This window comes from Pinus tabuliformis, chromosome 7 (genome assembly GCF_031772625.1).
Source record: "Pinus tabuliformis cultivar Carrire ecotype Pingquan chromosome 7, CPIR1, whole genome shotgun sequence".
Lineage (NCBI taxonomy): Eukaryota > Viridiplantae > Streptophyta > Pinopsida > Pinales > Pinaceae > Pinus > Pinus tabuliformis.
Genome location: NC_142293.1, coordinates 83,267,750 through 83,287,428, shown reverse-complemented (window position 1 = coordinate 83,287,428; position 19,679 = coordinate 83,267,750). Strand labels below are relative to the sequence as shown.

General features: G+C 52.8%; 16 non-coding genes across 16 annotated transcripts; all 16 read left to right on the top strand.

Annotated features, from left to right (window-relative positions):
• Positions 1-8,726: 8,726 nt before the first annotated feature.
• On the top strand, positions 8,727-8,845 carry LOC149245362 (5S ribosomal RNA). Its single transcript, XR_016267836.1, has one exon. It is a non-coding gene; the product is annotated as a 5S ribosomal RNA (ribosomal RNA).
• Positions 8,846-9,439: 594 nt separating this feature from the next.
• On the top strand, positions 9,440-9,558 carry LOC149245361 (5S ribosomal RNA). The gene has a single exon (XR_016267812.1). It is a non-coding gene; the product is annotated as a 5S ribosomal RNA (ribosomal RNA).
• Positions 9,559-10,158: 600 nt separating this feature from the next.
• On the top strand, positions 10,159-10,277 carry LOC149245360 (5S ribosomal RNA). Its single transcript, XR_016267805.1, has one exon. It is a non-coding gene; the product is annotated as a 5S ribosomal RNA (ribosomal RNA).
• A 610-nt stretch (positions 10,278-10,887) lies between these two features.
• On the top strand, positions 10,888-11,006 carry LOC149245359 (5S ribosomal RNA). The gene has a single exon (XR_016267795.1). It is a non-coding gene; the product is annotated as a 5S ribosomal RNA (ribosomal RNA).
• A 597-nt stretch (positions 11,007-11,603) lies between these two features.
• Positions 11,604-11,722, top strand: LOC149245358 (5S ribosomal RNA). The gene has a single exon (XR_016267835.1). It is a non-coding gene; the product is annotated as a 5S ribosomal RNA (ribosomal RNA).
• A 595-nt stretch (positions 11,723-12,317) lies between these two features.
• On the top strand, positions 12,318-12,436 carry LOC149245357 (5S ribosomal RNA). The gene has a single exon (XR_016267790.1). It is a non-coding gene; the product is annotated as a 5S ribosomal RNA (ribosomal RNA).
• Positions 12,437-13,045: 609 nt separating this feature from the next.
• On the top strand, positions 13,046-13,164 carry LOC149245356 (5S ribosomal RNA). The gene has a single exon (XR_016267834.1). It is a non-coding gene; the product is annotated as a 5S ribosomal RNA (ribosomal RNA).
• A 601-nt stretch (positions 13,165-13,765) lies between these two features.
• Positions 13,766-13,884, top strand: LOC149245355 (5S ribosomal RNA). Its single transcript, XR_016267789.1, has one exon. It is a non-coding gene; the product is annotated as a 5S ribosomal RNA (ribosomal RNA).
• Positions 13,885-14,481: 597 nt separating this feature from the next.
• LOC149245354 (5S ribosomal RNA) lies at positions 14,482-14,600 on the top strand. Its single transcript, XR_016267832.1, has one exon. It is a non-coding gene; the product is annotated as a 5S ribosomal RNA (ribosomal RNA).
• Positions 14,601-15,198: 598 nt separating this feature from the next.
• LOC149245353 (5S ribosomal RNA) lies at positions 15,199-15,317 on the top strand. The gene has a single exon (XR_016267831.1). It is a non-coding gene; the product is annotated as a 5S ribosomal RNA (ribosomal RNA).
• Positions 15,318-15,913: 596 nt separating this feature from the next.
• On the top strand, positions 15,914-16,032 carry LOC149245352 (5S ribosomal RNA). The gene has a single exon (XR_016267830.1). It is a non-coding gene; the product is annotated as a 5S ribosomal RNA (ribosomal RNA).
• Positions 16,033-16,628: 596 nt separating this feature from the next.
• LOC149245351 (5S ribosomal RNA) lies at positions 16,629-16,747 on the top strand. Its single transcript, XR_016267787.1, has one exon. It is a non-coding gene; the product is annotated as a 5S ribosomal RNA (ribosomal RNA).
• Positions 16,748-17,342: 595 nt separating this feature from the next.
• On the top strand, positions 17,343-17,461 carry LOC149245350 (5S ribosomal RNA). The gene has a single exon (XR_016267786.1). It is a non-coding gene; the product is annotated as a 5S ribosomal RNA (ribosomal RNA).
• Positions 17,462-18,056: 595 nt separating this feature from the next.
• On the top strand, positions 18,057-18,175 carry LOC149245349 (5S ribosomal RNA). The gene has a single exon (XR_016267785.1). It is a non-coding gene; the product is annotated as a 5S ribosomal RNA (ribosomal RNA).
• A 610-nt stretch (positions 18,176-18,785) lies between these two features.
• LOC149245348 (5S ribosomal RNA) lies at positions 18,786-18,904 on the top strand. The gene has a single exon (XR_016267829.1). It is a non-coding gene; the product is annotated as a 5S ribosomal RNA (ribosomal RNA).
• Positions 18,905-19,503: 599 nt separating this feature from the next.
• LOC149245347 (5S ribosomal RNA) lies at positions 19,504-19,620 on the top strand. The gene has a single exon (XR_016267450.1). It is a non-coding gene; the product is annotated as a 5S ribosomal RNA (ribosomal RNA).
• Positions 19,621-19,679: the final 59 nt, after the last annotated feature.

Here is a 19,679-nt window from a genome sequence, read left to right as displayed (position 1 = left end):
ACAGGTGAGGGTTGCTCTAAGGAAATTAAATGTAATATTGGAGTCAAGCAAGGGTGTCCCTTATCCCCTACCCTTTTTAGCATATACATTGATAAGCTAGAAGAGTGTTTGGAGGATGTAAGTTGTGTTGGTCCCACGCTCATTGGTATGGTCATAACTCTTCTCCTTTATGCTGATGATATTGTTCTTTTGGAAAGGAACCATTATGATCTTGGAAAGAAACTCAAAATTCTCCAAGATTTCTACTCCAAGATGGATATGACTATAAATATTGACAAAACTAAAGTCATGATAATTAAATCCAAAAAGATCACCTATGATACTTTCATTTATGGCAATAACTCTGTTAGCGCTCAAATTTGCCTCAGGCTGAGGAAGGCGAAACTCAAGGCAACATCAAACCAAGCTCAGCCTCGTAGCTAGCCCTACGAGGACAGGAGAGGGCTCTCTCCGGGTCTATCTCGGTAAAAGGTCTTCAAAGGGGCTGAGATGACCGATATGAATACTGATTTTAGGCTAGTAAATCAATAAGATAGTTTGATTTAAGATTTTTAGGGTTTTGTTGGAAAACAGGGAAAGGCAATTTTGGGTGCGGGGATGTGACACAGTTTTTGCAGAGTTCTTTTTGGGGCAAGGTAGGCAATCGTCCTGATGTCTTTAAAGGAGTTGAATGGATAGAAATGACTGGTGAGGAGCTAAGGAGAGCGAGAAACTTTCAGGAGTTCTCCTTAAACAGATGAAAACATAGATATTAAACAAACTTAAAGGCAGAGCATACAAGATTATGAATTCTACCTTAACACTTCATTTGTTTAATTTGCAGAAGAGAATAGTAGGAAAATGATACACATAACAAACTTACAAGTACATGAGAGAAACACACCATCAACACAAATAACCATAGGAATCCCAAAAAGTGCTGCAAAACCCTGGTCTTTCCTTTGCCAAAATTGCAGAGATACAATGTGTAATACAGTCTAAGCTTATCCCCCAAGAGTCCAACCTCTGCTACTGAATGAAAATTTACATATATAGACCAATTTAACCTCATTCCCTACCCTCTAGGGGTCGAGCTCCTCCTTCTAGGAGTTGTTTCAACCAATTCTAAACATGGAGCAGGAATCTAGTTGACCAAAACAACCTACCACTAAAAAGAAGGAAACTGATTTCATTACATTAATTTCTTGGTAATTTTGTGAATGAACCATCTAGAAGGAGATAAAAGTGCCATATTACCTTATATACATCAATTTACATCATGGTGAGTCAAAAATAACATCAAGGAGAAAAACTAGTGAAAATTGGCCGATTTCCTGAGCTGAAGGATGAAAACTGGACCAAAAACCTCAACGCGCAGCGCCCTGATCTCAACGCACAGCGCACCTTTCAGACTGATTTTGAGGCACTTCCCGGCATGCAAATTGAGCTCAAGATAGCTCGTTGGAAAGCCCTGGATGTCTACTTTCCAACCTAAGTGGAATTTCTCAATTTGGAGCTCATTTGCCCCCTCAAAACTGCATTCTCCCAGAGGTACTTCCTGTTGTGGCAAAAGGTGGCAGCAAGGTGGTTTTTATGGTGTTTTTGAGCCTTTTGACCGTCCAGATCTTGATGAAATGCTTCGGCAATAGCTGAGCAGGCATATTTCATCATGACAAATCCAAAAATGCAAACTGTTTGTGATTTGGAGCTCCCAATCTTACGGGCAGCGCGCTGCGCGTTGAACCAAAAAACCTGTTTTTAGGACAAAATTTTCAAAAATGACAAAAATTTCTCCAAATTTGCCCAAATTTGGAGTAATGACCCTCTATCATGTATGTTGCCCCACCAATGAAGCCTCGGCCAAAATTTGGAGTGGGTCGGGCTTTTTCTGCCGTTTCAGTGCCTTGCTTAATCGCCTCTTAAGGATCTTCATCTTTGCTTTGCAAACATGCATGCGGGCCCAATAATGATTTTTCATGTGACGAAGCAAGTCTTTGTCTCTATTGGCCTTCGCCAGCAACCCCTCCAAGTGTCGGTTGACCTTCTCAAGCACAAATTGCCGCGCAACAGGTGTCAAATCACCCGGTCTTTTACGGGCCAACCTACGGTCTTCACGGATTCGTTGCAGCTCTATAAGTGTGTGCTCATCCTCTAACTGTTTATTGCGCTGCTCTAGATACCTGATATATGAAGCTGTCTCATCATGACTAGTAACAAAACCCGATGGCTCGCCTGAAGGCCTCTCCTCATGCTTGGGCTTCTTGCCCTTATCCTGTACCTGCGGTGCTGCTGTCGAAAGCGAGGCCCCTTCCACACGAGGTGGAGATAACACTCGTTGTGCTGATGAAGTCAACGAGACCCCTTCCACCCCGGGTGAAGATAGTACTCGTCGTGCAGATGCAAATAAGGCCCTGTGTCCTCGCTGATATGTTACACATGCTAAAGTGCTGACATGCTCTGTCTCAAGAATGTCAAACTGATGTGAAGGCCCTGCCTCATCATGAACTATCTCTGGAGCTGGCTGAGGCGCTGTGAAAAGGTCACGAGAAATAAAATCCTCCCAAGTGATGCCCTGCTGTGCCAACTGATGAACCACTATGATCTTGATCAACGCGTAATGATAAATACTATTATGCTGCTGTGCTGGGGTCTTCCTTTGCACAAGAGGCACCATCTTCTCTATGTTGCGAAACATGAAGTATGGAATGTTCATCATACGTACCCTTGTAAAATGCATCAACAAACGAACATGGTACGCATAAAGACGGGAGAATCTGCCCTCACAACTGAAATACCGAATGATGAGTTTCATCAAAGGTGCAAATTGATCTTTGAGGTATTGAAAAGGAAAAATGCTGCTCAAGTGCCTCATATAACCAGGTTTGATGTATGGTTGATAGTAAGATTTCTCTAACTGCTGACGTTTATTCCATTGCTCTCCAATATTTGGTATCCCAGTGGCCTCCGCAATAGTCTCTGGTGACAAAATGAAATCCACTCCGGCGAGATTTACATGGCCATCATGTAAATGTAGAATGAACAAGCGAGCTAATTCACGATGATGCTGAATTTGTGAAATTAGCTCACAATAATCATAGCATGACTGTCGACGAAAACAATCCATTGCAAACGGGAAAGCCTGCAATTGCTCCAAAGAAGTAGGCTCTTCCCTTCGAGGCTTACCACCTTTGCCACCTTTGCGAGACCTTCGTGGCACACTACCCTCTGTTGTAGAATCACTGTCATACCCCTGCTCATAAGATGAATTTGTGTCCGACATAGCTCTGAAAATACAATGTCTGCAAAATGTATGCTGTCTGCAATGGTAGGTTGTAGGTGTGGTGAAATTACTTTTTCAATACATGCTCAAAAACCAACCGAAATATCATGAGAGTTATGCAATAATAGACATTATGTTTTAGTGTATTGAGCATAAAACAATCATAAGGGCAGTTGGACAAATGGACCAAAATGTGATGTGTTGCTGGCTCAAAGCTTTCAAATGGGCATGGAGTTATGTTTCACCATGGAGCTAATCTTCATCAATCATCCATAAACACCCTTAAGGCAGATTTTGGTGAGACCTAGGGTTTCATTTGATGACCTAGGGTTTCATTTGTTTCTCACATCCAACACATCACACCTCTCTTCAAACACACCATAAATGATATGAAATTGATTGAATCGATCATAGAACACCTACTTGCAAATTTGGAGGCAATTAGACACGATTTGGGCGCTTTTCCTGTGACTGTGATTCAACGCGCAGCGTGCCACCCCAACGCGCAGCGCACCTCCCAACACGCAGCGCCTGTGTAAATTTACACTGGCTCCAGTTGCCCAACGCGCAGCGCTCCACCCAACGCGCATCGTGCTCTTTCTACGCGCAGCGCGCACCTGTAAGACTGTCCACGGGTATATAAACTTGGTCTTTCACCTTCCAATGCTTGAACATGCTCTTGCCTTGATTGTTGGTGAACAAATAGACTTGATTCGCCCTTTTATAAGCAAACAAAATATCTCATTTGAATTAAATTGAACCAAAAACCCACTTTGTAAGGTTTGGCACTTTTCACTTTTGGTCCTTTAATACAACACTGTTTTTTGATTTTTTCTTGCTTTTCTAAGGTTTGGACTGATCATTTTGGCTGATTTTTGCAGGGATTTGGCGTTTTGGCTTTGGAGAAGATCAGAGACTTGCTCTGAAATCCTTTGGGATAAAACAAATATAAATATTTACATTAACAATTTTTAGGTCCAAAACAGAGTTTTGGACTAAAAATGTTTCAAAATGCTTTATGAAAAAATTATTTTGAACTCAACCTCATGGCCTGCAGGGTTGTTCTATGTATATGCAAAGGACTAACAACTCTAGACTCTATGACTAAAGACCCTAATCATGTATGATGATGAATGCAATGACCATGTACTTGTAACTTTTAGAGAAATTTTTGACTAACCCTGCAGAGAAAAACATGAGGGAACACAAGACAACCATACCCCCTCGTCAGTAAAAGGCATGCCCCTAGCGGAATGCAACGGAGTGGAACAAGCGAGACACCTAAAAATGATATGAAAAAACGAAAAGATCTCTGACGGAGGGTTGTAATAAGGACCGACTCTAACATTGGCTCCAATGGGGATGGTAGCTCCTTGGAGATGCCAAGAACCTCAGACCTCTGGGAGAGCAGACCAGTGCTTTTAACCATTGGGCGATGGAGTCATTATTTTCACATTTGACACGAACTTTGACAGCTTTATTGACTGCAAATTTGACTGAAAATTGGACACAACTTTGACCCAAACTGACTCAATTTTGAACAGAAAATGGACTGATAAAAAACAACTTGACAAACCTGAAACCAACTAACCTTCATCTCCAGAATTATAGCCTTCACTGCGGGCCCCAGACTGAAGATGAAAGATCAGTACACACATGCGATAAAACAGAAGTAAAACGGTATGTACAATGATGATGACAAGAGCAGAAAATGCTCAGACATGGTACCTCTTTAGCAGCCGACCATTGACCGACCCTCCGGGGTAATCATCTCCGTTCATTTCTTTGAGAAGAAAAGCATTTTGGCCACGATATGCTGCGATCTTGTAGGGACCCTTCCATAAATTGTCAAATTTGCCGTGCTTCCCTTTGTCTTCATTCCGAGCATCCCACCTCAAAACCACATCATCTATTTGGAAGTCATCTGGTTTTGCCTTCCTATCATAAATCTTCTTTATGCGCTCTTGCAACTTGAGAGTATTTTGAAGTACTTCCTCCCGTGTCTGTTGTAAATGGATCATTTGATTAATCCGCCTCTGCATGGGATCTTCCTCACTACCAGCTTCTTGAAGCAATTTGACCACCGGAATAGCAAGCGAAGTAGGAAACACCGCGTCTGTCCCGTACACCAACTCAAAAGGAGACATGCCAATTGACTTTTTCTGACTTACCCTATCAGCCCATAGTGCATTCACTAACTTTTTGTGCCAGCTCTTCTTATTGATTTCCAACAACTTTTTAATGATATTTACCAAGGACTTATTTGAAGATTCTGCCAGCCCGTTTCCTTGCGGATGGTAGGCGGTAGAATGCCCCAAGCTGATATTGTATTTGTAGCAAAAGTCAACCATTCTCTTTGATTTGAATGCTGCTGCATTATCTGTGATTAACTTACTAGGACAGCCAAAACGTGACAGTATATTATTTTCAAGGAAAGAAATAATTACCGCATTCGTGGCCTGCCGGGTGGGAATGGCTTCAATCCATTTTGTGAAGTAATCTGTAGCTGTCAATATCCATCTATGCTGTCCTGACGATGGCGGATGAATTTCGCCGATAAAATCCAAGCCCCACTGCTGAAATGGTGCGCTGACCTCAATTGGTTTGAGAGGCAATGGCTGTAATTTCTGTTTTCCTTGAAAAATTTGGCACTCGTGACAATTCTTAACAGCTTTATATACATCTGAAAACAACGAAGGCCAATAAAAACCTGCCCTTAGAATCTTATTTGCTGTAGTTTTCCAAAACAAATGGCCCCCGCAGTCACCTCTATGAAAATCCTCCACAACTTTTTTGGCTTCCTCCTCGACCAAACAATTCAGCAACATTCCACCGGGGTCCCTCCAATATAATGCAGAATTTAGGATGCAAAACTTGGCAGCTTTCAATTTCAATGTCCTACTTTTATTTCGGGGCATCCCAGGAGGTGAAGATAAATTTTGAAGTGTATATATAATATCAGAATACCAAGGAGAGGAAATAAAAATATCGAATACCTGTTGTGCTGAATTCTCCTCATCTTCATCGGACATAGCAGCCATCAAATTGATATCTAGGACATGCAAATTTGTTTCAGCCATTAATTTAGCGAGACCTTGACCTTTGATCAGCTTTGTTGGTTTAATCTCCACGTCATACTCTAACAACGCAGCGATCCACTTACCCCGCCATCCTTTTGGTTCTGCTTGTACCAAAACATCCTTTACTGCCGCGTTAGGAACATATGCTATAATGTGGGAATGCAATATATACACACGGAAATCCTTCAAGGCCTTCACAAGCGCAAGTGCTTGTTTTTCAATGATGTTATACTTTAATGCTCCGTCCCTTATAATACGGCTGAAAAAAGCAATAGGCTTCTCAACTCCATCTCTTTTTTGCATTAGTACAACTGCCAATGTGTGCTCAGAAGCAAATGAAAACAAAATAAAGTCTTGTGTGTAATCCAGACTGATTAGAGTAGGGGTTGAAGATAAAATCAACTTTAACAAATTGAAAGATTTTACTGCCTCTTCTGTCCACTTTAATTGACTGTCCTTTTTCAGCATGTTTGTGATTTCTCTAAGATGCTCAACAAGATTTGGAATGAAGCGACGCAGAAAATTCAGTTTCCCGTTAAAGGACTGTATTTCTTTCTTGTTCTGAGGCTGCTCAATTTGCTGAATAGCTTCAACACGTGCAGGATCTATACGGATGCCGTCTTTGGAAATGATGTGACCCAAGAGCTTGCCTTCACTCATGGCGAAAAGACTCTTCTTTGGATTCAGCGAAATACCATATTTTCTGCACTTTTGAAAAACAATTTTCAAGTGATATAAATGTTCTTCATCAGATTTCGAAAATACAGTCAAGTCATCAAGGTAAACAACCAAAAAAACATCTTTCTCGTTGGCGAAAGCCATATCCATCGCACGCTGAAAAGTGGCACCTGCATTTTTCAAACCAAACGGCATCTTTGCATAATGAAAAGTTCCCCATGGAGTGGTGAATACAGTTTTGTCACGATCATCCTCATACACCAAATTCTGATTGTACCTGGAATAGCCATCGAGTAGCGACATCCTTGATGCTCCAACTACTCGCTGCAATATATGATCCATCTTGGGCAGCGGATAATTGTCTTTTAAAGACACCTTATTCAAATTTCTAAAGTCAATGCATAAACGGATCTCACCGGTCTTCTTTCTTACGGGCACCAAATTTGATATCCAATCGGAAAATCTGATAGGCACTATGATTCCAGACTTGTACAACCTGTTCACTTCCTTTTCTATCAATGGCATCAATTTAGGATTGATTCTCCTCAACTTTTGACGGAAAGGTTTCTGATTTGGCTTTATAGGAATAGTATGCTGAATGATATTGGTGTCATATCTTTTCAGATCTGAGTAATCCCATGCAAAAACATTAGAAAATGAAGATAACAATCTAATATACTCTTCCTTTACCTTTGGTGACAATGACTTAGATAGCTTTACCATCTTAGGATTTTCAGCTATTCCAATATTTACCTCTTCAACACCTTTTTCAGTCGGTCTTAATGTCGGTTTGCGGGCCACATCATCTTGATCAAACAGCTCCTCTAAAGGAATCAGTCCCTTAGGATAAAATTATCCTTAAGTTGCAGCACACCCATTTGATTTACTTCATCTGATTCTGTATCTATGGAGGTATCTTAAACTCACCTTCAATCTGCAGAAAATCTTTGATTTCTTCATCATTCTGAAGACTTGCCAACATCGTTGATTATCCGGAACTGTGGGGCGGTGTTTCACATAAATCTCAAATTTGTTGCTGGAATCATTGGAATTTTTAAGTTACTTGCTGCCTTGGCCAACGCATCCGCAACACCATTTTGTATGCGGGGCACACATGTCAAATGTGTGCGTCGTTTTTGCGACGTGGGGCCACTTGTATATATCGATTTATGATGGGATCCTGCGAGCGAAGAGATCGCTGGAGCATTAGGGGGGCAGGGGGAGCGCAGCCGAGGGAAACGGCGACTCGCTTGAAGACTGCTCCGAGGGAAATTCGAGAACAGGTTCTTTTCCCTGGTCGGAAGTCAGGGGCGGGATCACAGTGCAACGGAGGCGACGCATTTGCGGCGGTGGGCGATGAATCTAGGACCGTTCGCATCACCGCTGCGGATATGACACGAGGAGAGTGGGGTAAGAGGTGTAGATCATATGCACTTTTGTAGGAATTCGAATTCTGGAAGGACCGCGGATCGTTCACGGAGAGGCCGCGCGCGCTCCACGGAGCGTCGTCGGTGGTCGCGGGACTTACGCCGTTTCCTTCCCTCTCTTCTTTTCATTCTCGCTCGTCCGTTCTTCCGCTGGCTCCCCGCGGGGCGGGAGGCGCCGCCAAGTCGGGGGAAGAGGGCGAGCCCCTGCGCCGAACCGTTTCGGATCGAGGGCCCGTGGCTCGGCGGTGTCCGTTGAAGAGGGGGAGGGGGCGAGATCCTTGCGGGTGCGATCATACCAGCGTTAATGCACCGGATCCCATCAGAACTCCGCAGTTAAGCGCGCTTGGGCTAGAGTAGTACTGGGATGGGTGACCTCCCGGGAAGTCCTAGTGTTGCACCCTCCCCCCTCTTTTGTGCGTCGTTTTTGCGACGTGGGGCCACTTGTATATCGATTTATAATGGGATCCCGCGAGCGAAGAGATCGCTGGAGCATTAGGGGGGCAGGGGGAGCGCAGCCGAGGGAAACGGCGACTCGCTTTAAGACTGCTCCGAGGGAAATTCGAGAACAGGTTCTTTTCCCTGGTCGGAAGTCAGGGGCGGGATCACAGTGCAACGGAGGCGACGCATTTGCGGCAGTGGGCGATGAATCTAGGACCGTTCGCATCACCGCTGCGGATATGACACGAGGAGAGTGGGGTAAGAGGTGTAGATCATATGCACTTTTGTAGGAATTCGAATTCTGGAAGGACCGCGGATCGTTCACGGAGAGGCCGCGCGCGCTCCACGGAGCGTCGTCGGTGGTCGCGGGACTTACGCCTTTTCCTTCCCTCTCTTCTTTTCATTCTCGCTCGTCCGTTCTTCCGCTGGCTCCCCGCGGGGCGGGAGGCGCCGCCAAGTCGGGGGAAGAGGGCGAGCCCCTGCGCCGAACCGTTTCGGATCGAGGGCCCGTGGCTCGGCGGTGTCCGTTGAAGAGGGGGAGGGGGCGAGATCCTTGCGGGTGCGATCATACCAGCGTTAATGCACCGGATCCCATCAGAACTCCGCAGTTAAGCGCGCTTGGGCTGGAGTAGTACTGGGATGGGTGACCTCCCGGGAAGTCCTAGTGTTGCACCCTCCCCCCCTTTTCTGTGCGTCGTTTTTGCGACGTGGGGCCACTTGTATATATCGATTTATGATGGGATCCCGCGGAGCGAAGAGATCGCCGGAGCATTAGGGGGGGCAGGGGGGAGCGTAGCTGAGGGAAACGGCGACTCGCTCTAAGACTGCTCCGAGGGAAATTCGAGAACAGGTTCTTTTCCCTGGTCGGAAGTCAGGGGCGGGATCACAGTGCAACGGAGGCGACGCATTTGCGGCGGTGGGCGATGAATCTAGGACCGTTCGCATCACCGCTGCGGATATGACACGAGGAGAGTGGGGTAAGAGGCGTAGATCATATGCACTTTTGTAGGAATTCGAATTCTGGAAGGACCGCGGATCGTTCACGGAGAGGCCGCGCGCGCTCCACGGAGCGTCGTCGGTGGTCGCGGGACTTACGCCTTTTCCTTCCCTCTCTTCTTTTCATTCTCGCTCGTCCGTTCTTCCGCTGGCTCCCCGCGGGGCGGGAGGCGCCGCCAAGTCGGGGGAAGAGGGCGAGCCCCTGCGCCGAACCGTTTCGGATCGAGGGCCCGTGGCTCGGCGGTGTCCGTTGAAGAGGGGGAGGGGGCGAGATCCTTGCGGGTGCGATCATACCAGCGTTAATGCACCGGATCCCATCAGAACTCCGCAGTTAAGCGCGCTTGGGCTGGAGTAGTACTGGGATGGGTGACCTCCCGGGAAGTCCTAGTGTTGCACCCTCCCCCCTCTTTTGTGCGTCGTTTTTGCGACGTGGGGCCACTTGTATATATCGATTTATGATGGGATCCCGCGGGCGAAGAGATCGCTGGAGCATTAGGGGGGCAGGGGGAGCGCAGCCGAGGGAAACGGCGACTCGCTTGAAGACGACTGCTCCGAGGGAAATTCGAGAACAGGTTCTTTTCCCTGGTCGGAAGTCAGGGGCGGGATCACAGTGCAACGGAGGCGACGCATTTGCGGCGGTGGGCGATGAATCTAGGACCGTTCGCATCACCGCTGCGGATATGACACGAGGAGAGTGGGGTAAGAGGCGTAGATCATATGCACTTTTGTAGGAATTCGAATTCTGGAAGGACCGCGGATCGTTCACGGAGAGGCCGCGCGCGCTCCACGGAGCGTCGTCGGTGGTCGCGGGACTTACGCCTTTTCCTTCCCTCTCTTCTTTTCATTCTCGCTCGTCCGTTCTTCCGCTGGCTCCCCGCGGGGCGGGAGGCGCCGCCAAGTCGGGGGAGAGGGCGAGCCCCTGCGCCGAACCGTTTCGGATCGAGGGCCGTGGATGGGGCCCGTGGCTCGGCGGTGTCCCTTGAAGAGGGGGAGGGGGCGAGATCCTTGCGGGTGCGATCATACCAGCGTTAATGCACCGGATCCCATCAGAACTCCGCAGTTAAGCGCGCTTGGGCTGGAGTAGTACTGGGATGGGTGACCTCCCGGGAAGTCCTAGTGTTGCACCCTCCCCCCTTTTTGTGCGTCGTTTTTGCGACGTGGGGCTACGTATATATCGATTTATGATGGGATCCCGCGGGCGAAGAGATCGCTGGAGCATTAAGGGGGCGGGGGGAGCGCAGCCGAGGGAAACGGCGACTCGCTTGAAGACTGCTCCGAGGGAAATTCGAGAACAGGTTCTTTTCCCTGGTCGGAAGTCAGGGGCGGGATCACAGTGCAACGGAGGCGACGCATTTGCGGCGGTGGGCGATGAATCTAGGACCGTTCGCATCACCGCTGCGGATATGACACGAGGAGAGTGGGGTAAGAGGTGTAGATCATATGCACTTTTGTAGGAATTCGAATTCTGGAAGGACCGCGGATCGTTCACGGAGAGGCCGCGCGCGCTCCACGGAGCGTCGTCGGTGGTCGCGGGACTTACGCCTTTTCCTTCCCTCTCTTCTTTTCATTCTCGCTCGTCCGTTCTTCCGCTGGCTCCCCGCGGGGGGGGAGGCGCCGCCAAGTCGGGGGAAGAGGGCGAGCCCCTGCGCCGAACCGTTTCGGATCGAGGGCCCGTGGCTCGGCGGTGTCGTTGAATTGAAGAGGGGGAGGGGGCGAGATCTTTGCGGGTGCGATCATACCAGCGTTAATGCACCGGATCCCATCAGAACTCCGCAGTTAAGCGCGCTTGGGCTAGAGTAGTACTGGGATGGGTGACCTCCCGGGAAGTCCTAGTGTTGCACCCTCCCCCCTCTTTTGCGCGGCGTTTTGCGACGTGGGGCTACTTGTATATCGATTTATAATGGGAGCCCGAGAGCGAAGAGATCGCCGGAGCATTAGGGGGGGCAGGGGGGAGCGTAGCTGAGGGAAACGGCGACTCGCTTTAAGACTGCTCCGAGGGAAATTCGAGAACGGGGTCTTTTCCCTGGTCGGGAGTCAGGGGCGGGATCACAGTGCAACGGCGGCGACGCATTTGCGGCAGTGGGCGATGAATCTAGGACCGTTCGCATCGCCGCTGCGGATATGACACGAGGAGAGTGGGGTAAGAGGCGTAGATCATATGCACTTTTGTAGGAATTCGAATTCTGGAAGGACCGCGGATCGTTCACGGAGAGGCCGCGCGCGCTCCACGGAGCGTCGTCGGTGGTCGCGGGACTTACGCCTTTTCCTTCCCTCTCTTCTTTTCATTCTCGCTCGTCCGTTCTTCCGCTGGCTCCCCGCGGGGCGGGAGGCGCCGCCAAGTCGGGGGAAGAGGGCGAGCCCCTGCGCCGAACCGTTTCGGATCGAGGGCCCGTGGCTCGGCGGTGTCCGTTGAAGAGGGGGAGGGGGCGAGATCCTTGCGGGTGCGATCATACCAGCGTTAATGCACCGGATCCCATCAGAACTCCGCAGTTAAGCGCGCTTGGGCTGGAGTAGTACTGGGATGGGTGACCTCCCGGGAAGTCCTAGTGTTGCACCCTCCCCCCTCTTTTGTGCGTCGTTTTTGCGACGTGGGGCCACTTGTATATATCGATTTATGATGGGATCCCGCGAGCGAAGAGATCGCTGGAGCATTAGGGGGGCAGGGGGAGCGCAGCCGAGGGAAACGGCGACTCGCTTGAAGACTGCTCCGAGGGAAATTCGAGAACAGGTTCTTTTCCCTGGTCGGAAGTCAGGGGCGGGATCACAGTGCAACGGAGGCGACGCATTTGCGGCGGTGGGCGATGAATCTAGGACCGTTCGCATCACCGCTGCGGATATGACACGAGGAGAGTGGGGTAAGAGGTGTAGATCATATGCACTTTTGTAGGAATTCGAATTCTGGAAGGACCGCGGAGGGTTCACGGAAAGAGGCCGCGCGAGCTCCACGCAGCGTCGTCGGTGGTCGCGGAACTTACGCCTTTTCCTTCTCTCTCTTCTTTTCATTTTCGCTCGTCCGTTCTTCCGCTGGCTCCCCGCGGGGCGGGAGGCGCCGCCAAGTCGGGGGAGAGGGCGAGCCCCTGCGCCGAACCGTTTCGGATCGAGGGCCGTGGATGGGGCCCGTGGCTCGGCGGTGTCCCTTGAAGAGGGGGAGGGGGCGAGATCTTTGCGGGTGCGATCATACCAGCGTTAATGCACCGGATCCCATCAGAACTCCGCAGTTAAGCGCGCTTGGGCTAGAGTAGTACTGGGATGGGTGACCTCCCGGGAAGTCCTAGTGTTGCACCCTCCCCCCTCTTTTGTGCGGCGTTTTGCGACGTGGGGCCACTTGTATATATCGATTTATGATGGGATCCCGCGGGCGAAGAGATCGCTGGAGCATTAGGGGGGCAGGGGGAGCGCAGCAGCCGAGGGAAACGGCGACTCGCTTGAAGACTGCTCCGAGGGAAATTCGAGAACAGGTTCTTTTCCCTGGTCGGAAGTAGTCAGGGGCGGGATCACAGTGCAACGGAGGCGACGCATTTGCGGCGGTGGGCGATGAATCTAGGACCGTTCGCATCACCGCTGCGGATATGACACGAGGAGAGTGGGGTAAGAGGCGTAGATCATATGCACTTTTGTAGGAATTCGAATTCTGGAAGGACCGCGGATCGTTCACGGAGAGGCCGCGCGCGCTCCACGGAGCGTCGTCGGTGGTCGCGGGACTTACGCCTTTTCCTTCCCTCTCTTCTTTTCATTCTCGCTCGTCCGTTCCTCCGCTGGCTCCCCGCGGGGCGGGAGGCGCCGCCAAGTCGGGGGAAGAGGGCGAGCCCCTGCGCCGAACCGTTTCGGATCGACGGCCCGTGGCTCGGCGGTGTCCGTTGAAGAGGGGGAGGGGGCGAGATCCTTGCGGGTGCGATCATACCAGCGTTAATGCACCGGATCCCATCAGAACTCCGCAGTTAAGCGCGCTTGGGCTGGAGTAGTACTGGGATGGGTGACCTCCCGGGAAGTCCTAGTGTTGCACCCTCCCCCTCTTTTGCGCGGCGTTTTGCGACGTGGGGCTACTTGTATATCGATTTATAATGGGAGCCCGCGAGCGAAGAGATCGCCGGAGCATTAGGGGGGGCAGGGGGGAGCGTAGCTGAGGGAAACGGCGACTCGCTTTAAGACTGCTCCGAGGGAAATTCGAGAACGGGGTCTTTTCCCTGGTCGGGAGTCAGGGGCGGGATCACAGTGCAACGGCGGCGACGCATTTTGCGGCAGTGGGCGATGAATCTAGGACCGTTCGCATCGCCGCTGCGGATATGACACGAGGAGAGTGGGGTAAGAGGTGTGGATCATATGCACTTCCGTAGGAATTCGAATTCTGGAAGAACCGCGGATCGTTCACGGAGAGGCCGCGCGCGCGCTCCACGGAGCGTCGTCGGTGGTCGCGGGACTTACGCCTTTTCCTTCCCTCTCTTCTTTTCATTCTCGCTCGTCCGTTCTTCCGCTGGCTCCCCGCGGGGCGGGAGGCGCCGCCAAGTCGGGGGAAGAGGGCGAGCCCCTGCGCCGAACCGTTTCGGATCGAGGGCCCGTGGCTCGGCGGTGTCCGTTGAAGAGGGGGAGGGGGCGAGATCTTTGCGGGTGCGATCATACCAGCGTTAATGCACCGGATCCCATCAGAACTCCGCAGTTAAGCGCGCTTGGGCTAGAGTAGTACTGGGATGGGTGACCTCCCGGGAAGTCCTAGTGTTGCACCCTCCCCCCCTTTTCTGTGCGTCGTTTTTGCGACGTGGGGCCACTTGTATATATCGATTTATGATGGGATCCCGCGGGGCGAAGAGATCGCTGGAGCATTAGGGGGGCAGGGGGAGCGCAGCCGAGGGAAACGGCGACTCGCTTGAAGACTGCTCCGAGGGAAATTCGAGAACAGGTTCTTTTCCCTGGTCGGAAGTCAGGGGCGGGATCACAGTGCAACGGAGGCGACGCATTTGCGGCGGTGGGCGATGAATCTAGGACCGTTCGCATCACCGCTGCGGATATGACACGAGGAGAGTGGGGTAAGAGGTGTAGATCATATGCACTTTTGTAGGAATTCGAATTCTGGAAGGACCGCGGATCGTTCACGGAGAGGCCGCGCGCGCTCCACGGAGCGTCGTCGGTGGTCGCGGGACTTACGCCTTTTCCTTCCCTCTCTTCTTTTCATTCTCGCTCGTCCGTTTCCGCTGGCTCCCCGCGGGGCGGGAGGCGCCGCCAAGTCGGGGGAAGAGGGCGAGCCCCTGCGCCGAACCGTTTCGGATCGAGGGCCCGTGGCTCGGCGGTGTCCGTTGAAGAGGGGGGAGGGGGGCGAGATCCTTGCGGGTGCGATCATACCAGCGTTAATGCACCGGATCCCATCAGAACTCCGCAGTTAAGCGCGCTTGGGCTAGAGTAGTACTGGGATGGGTGACCTCCCGGGAAGTCCTAGTGTTGCACCCTCCCCCCTCTTTTGTGCGTCGTTTTTGCGACGTGGGGCCACTTATATATATCGATTTATGATGGGATCCGCGGAGCGAAGAGATCGCTGGAGCATTAGGGGGGCAGGGGGAGCGCAGCCGAGGGAAACGGCGACTCGCTTGAAGACTGCTCCGAGGGAAATTCGAGAACAGGTTCTTTTCCCTGGTCGGAAGTCAGGGGCGGGATCACAGTGCAACGGAGGCGACGCATTTGCGGCGGTGGGCGATGAATCTAGGACCGTTCGCATCACCGCTGCGGATATGACACGAGGAGAGTGGGGTAAGAGGTGTAGATCATATGCACTTTTGTAGGAATTCGAATTCTGGAAGGACCGCGGATCGTTCACGGAGAGGCCGCGCGCGCTCCACGGAGCGTCGTCGGTGGTCGCGGGACTTACGCCTTTTCCTTCCCTCTCTTCTTTTCATTCTCGCTCGTCCGTTCTTCCGCTGGCTCCCCGCGGGGCGGGAGGCGCCGCCAAGTCGGGGGAAGAGGGCGAGCCCCTGCGCCGAACCGTTTCGGATCGAGGGCCCGTGGCTCGGCGGTGTCCGTTGAAGAGGGGGAGGGGGCGAGATCCTTGCGGGTGCGATCATACCAGCGTTAATGCACCGGATCCCATCAGAACTCCGCAGTTAAGCGCGCTTGGGCTAGAGTAGTACTGGGATGGGTGACCTCCCGGGAAGTCCTAGTGTTGCACCCTCCCCCCTCTTTTGTGCGTCGTTTTTGCGACGTGGGGCCACTTGTATATATCGATTTATGATGGGATCCCGCGAGCGAAGAGATCGCTGGAGCATTAGGGGGGCAGGGGGAGCGCAGCCGAGGGAAACGGCGACTCGCTTGAAGACTGCTCCGAGGGAAATTCGAGAACAGGTTCTTTTCCCTGGTCGGAAGTCAGGGGCGGGATCACAGTGCAACGGCGGCGACGCATTTGCGGCGGTGGGCGATGAATCTAGGACCGTTCGCATCACCGCTGCGGATATGACACGAGGAGAGTGGGGTAAGAGGTGTAGATCATATGCACTTTTGTAGGAATTCGAATTCTGGAAGGACCGCGGATCGTTCACGGAGAGGCCGCGCGCGCTCCACGGAGCGTCGTCGGTGGTCGCGGGACTTACGCCTTTTCCTTCCCTCTCTTCTTTTCATTCTCGCTCGTCCGTTCTTCCGCTGGCTCCCCGCGGGGCGGGAGGCGCCGCCAAGTCGGGGGAAGAGGGCGAGCCCCTGCGCCGAACCGTTTCGGATCGAGGGCCCGTGGCTCGGCGGTGTCCGTTGAAGAGGGGGAGGGGGCGAGATCCTTGCGGGTGCGATCATACCAGCGTTAATGCACCGGATCCCATCAGAACTCCGCAGTTAAGCGCGCTTGGGCTGGAGTAGTACTGGGATGGGTGACCTCCCGGGAAGTCCTAGTGTTGCACCCTCCCCCCTCTTTTGTGCGTCGTTTTTGCGACGTGGGGCCACTTGTATATATCGATTTATGATGGGATCCCGCGGGCGAAGAGATCGCTGGAGCATTAGGGGGGCAGGGGGAGCGCAGCCGAGGGAAACGGCGACTCGCTTGAAGACTGCTCCGAGGGAAATTCGAGAACAGGTTCTTTTCCCTGGTCGGAAGTCAGGGGCGGGATCACAGTGCAACGGAGGCGACGCATTTGCGGCGGTGGGCGATGAATCTAGGACCGTTCGCATCACCGCTGCGGATATGACACGAGGAGAGTGGGGTAAGAGGTGTAGATCATATGCACTTTTGTAGGAATTCGAATTCTGGAAGGACCGCGGATCGTTCACGGAGAGGCCGCGCGCGCTCCACGGAGCGTCGTCGGTGGTCGCGGGACTTACGCCTTTTCCTTCCCTCTCTTCTTTTCATTCTCGCTCGTCCGTTCTTCCGCTGGCTCCCCGCGGGGCGGGAGGCGCCGCCAAGTCGGGGAAGAGGGCGAGCCCCTGCGCCGAACCGTTTCGGATCGAGGGCCCGTGGCTCGGCGGTGTCCCTTGAAGAGGGGGAGGGGGCGAGATCCTTGCGGGTGCGATCATACCAGCGTTAATGCACCGGATCCCATCAGAACTCCGCAGTTAAGCGCGCTTGGGCTGGAGTAGTACTGGGATGGGTGACCTCCCGGGAAGTCCTAGTGTTGCACCCTCCCCCCTCTTTTGTGCGTCGTTTTTGCGACGTGGGGCCACTTGTATATATCGATTTATGATGGGATCCCGCGGGCGAAGAGATCGCTGGAGCATTAGGGGGGCAGGGGGAGCGCAGCCGAGGGAAACGGCGACTCGCTTTAAGACTGCTCGAGGGAAATTCGAGAACAGGTTCTTTTCCCTGGTCGGAAGTCAGGGGCGGGATCACAGTGCAACGGAGGCGACGCATTTGCGGCGGTGGGCGATGAATCTAGGACCGTTCGCATCACCGCTGCGGATATGACACGAGGAGAGTGGGGTAAGAGGCGTAGATCATATGCACTTTTGTAGGAATTCGAATTCTGGAAGGACCGCGGATCGTTCACGGAGAGGCCGCGCGCGCTCCACGGAGCGTCGTCGGTGGTCGCGGGACTTACGCCTTTTCCTTCCCTCTCTTCTTTTCATTCTCGCTCGTCCGTTCTTCCGCTGGCTCCCCGCGGGGCGGGAGGCGCCGCCAAGTCGGGGGAAGAGGGCGAGCCCCTGCGCCGAACCGTTTCGGATCGAGGGCCCGTGGCTCGGCGGTGTCCGTTGAAGAGGGGGAGGGGGCGAGATCCTTGCGGGTGCGATCATACCAGCGTTAATGCACCGGATCCCATCAGAACTCCGCAGTTAAGCGCGCTTGGGCTGGAGTAGTACTGGGATGGGTGACCTCCCGGGAAGTCCTAGTGTTGCACCCTCCCCCCTCTTTTGTGCGTCGTTTTTGCGACGTGGGGCCACTTGTATATATCGATTTATGATGGGATCCCGCGGAGCGAAGAGATCGCTGGAGCATTAGGGGGGCAGGGGGAGCGCAGCCGAGGGAAACGGCGACTCGCTTGAAGACTGCTCCGAGGGAAATTCGAGAACAGGTTCTTTTCCCTGGTCGGAAGTCAGGGGCGGGATCACAGTGCAACGGAGGCGACGCATTTGCGGCGGTGGGCGATGAATCTAGGACCGTTCGCATCACCGCTGCGGATATGACACGAGGAGAGTGGGGTAAGAGGCGTAGATCATATGCACTTTTGTAGGAATTCGAATTCTGGAAGGACCGCGGATCGTTCACGGAGAGGCGGCGCGCGCGCTCCACGGAGCGTCGTCGGTGGTCGCGGGACTTACGCCTTTTCCTTCCCTCTCTTCTTTTCATTCTCGCTCGTCCGTTTCTCCGCTGGCTCCCCGCGGGGCGGGAGGCGCCGCCAAGTCGGGGGAGAGGGCGAGCCCCTGCGCCGAACCGTTTCGGATCGAGGGCCGTGGATGGGGCCCGTGGCTCGGCGGTGTCCCTTGAAGAGGGGGAGGGGGCGAGATCCTTGCGGGTGCGATCATACCAGCGTTAATGCACCGGATCCCATCAGAACTCCGCAGTTAAGCGCGCTTGGGCTAGAGTAGTACTGGGATGGGTGACCTCCCGGGAAGTCCTAGTGTTGCACCCTCCCCCCTCTTTTGTGCGTCGTTTTTGCGACGTGGGGCCACTTGTATATATCGATTTATGATGGGATCCCGCGGGCGAAGAGATCGCTGGAGCATTAGGGGGGCAGGGGGAGCGCAGCCGAGGGAAACGGCGACTCGCTTGAAGACTGCTCCGAGGGAAATTCGAGAACAGGTTCTTTTCCCTGGTCGGAAGTCAGGGGCGGGATCACAGTGCAACGGAGGAGGCGACGCATTTGCGGCGGTGGGCGATGAATCTAGGACCGTTCGCATCACCGCTGCGGATATGACACGAGGAGAGTGGGGTAAGAGGCGTAGATCATATGCACTTTTGTAGGAATTCGAATTCTGGAAGGACCGCGGATCGTTCACGGAGAGGCCGCGCGCGCTCCACGGAGCGTCGTCGGTGGTCGCGGGACTTACGCCTTTTCCTTCCCTCTCTTCTTTTCATTCTCGCTCGTCCGTTCCTCCGCTGGCTCCCGCGGGGCGGGAGGCGCCGCCAAGTCGGGGGAAGAGGGCGAGCCCCTGCGCCGAACCGTTTCGGATCGAGGGCCCGTGGCTCGGCGGTGTCCGTTGAAGAGGGGGGAGGGGGCGAGATCCTTGCGGGTGCGATCATACCAGCGTTAATGCACCGGATCCCATCAGAACTCCGCAGTTAAGCGCGCTTGGGCTAGAGTAGTACTGGGATGGGTGACCTCCCGGGAACCTAGTGTTGCACCCTCCCCCTCTTTTGTGCGTCGTTTTTGCGACGTGGGGCCACTTGTATATATCGATTTATGA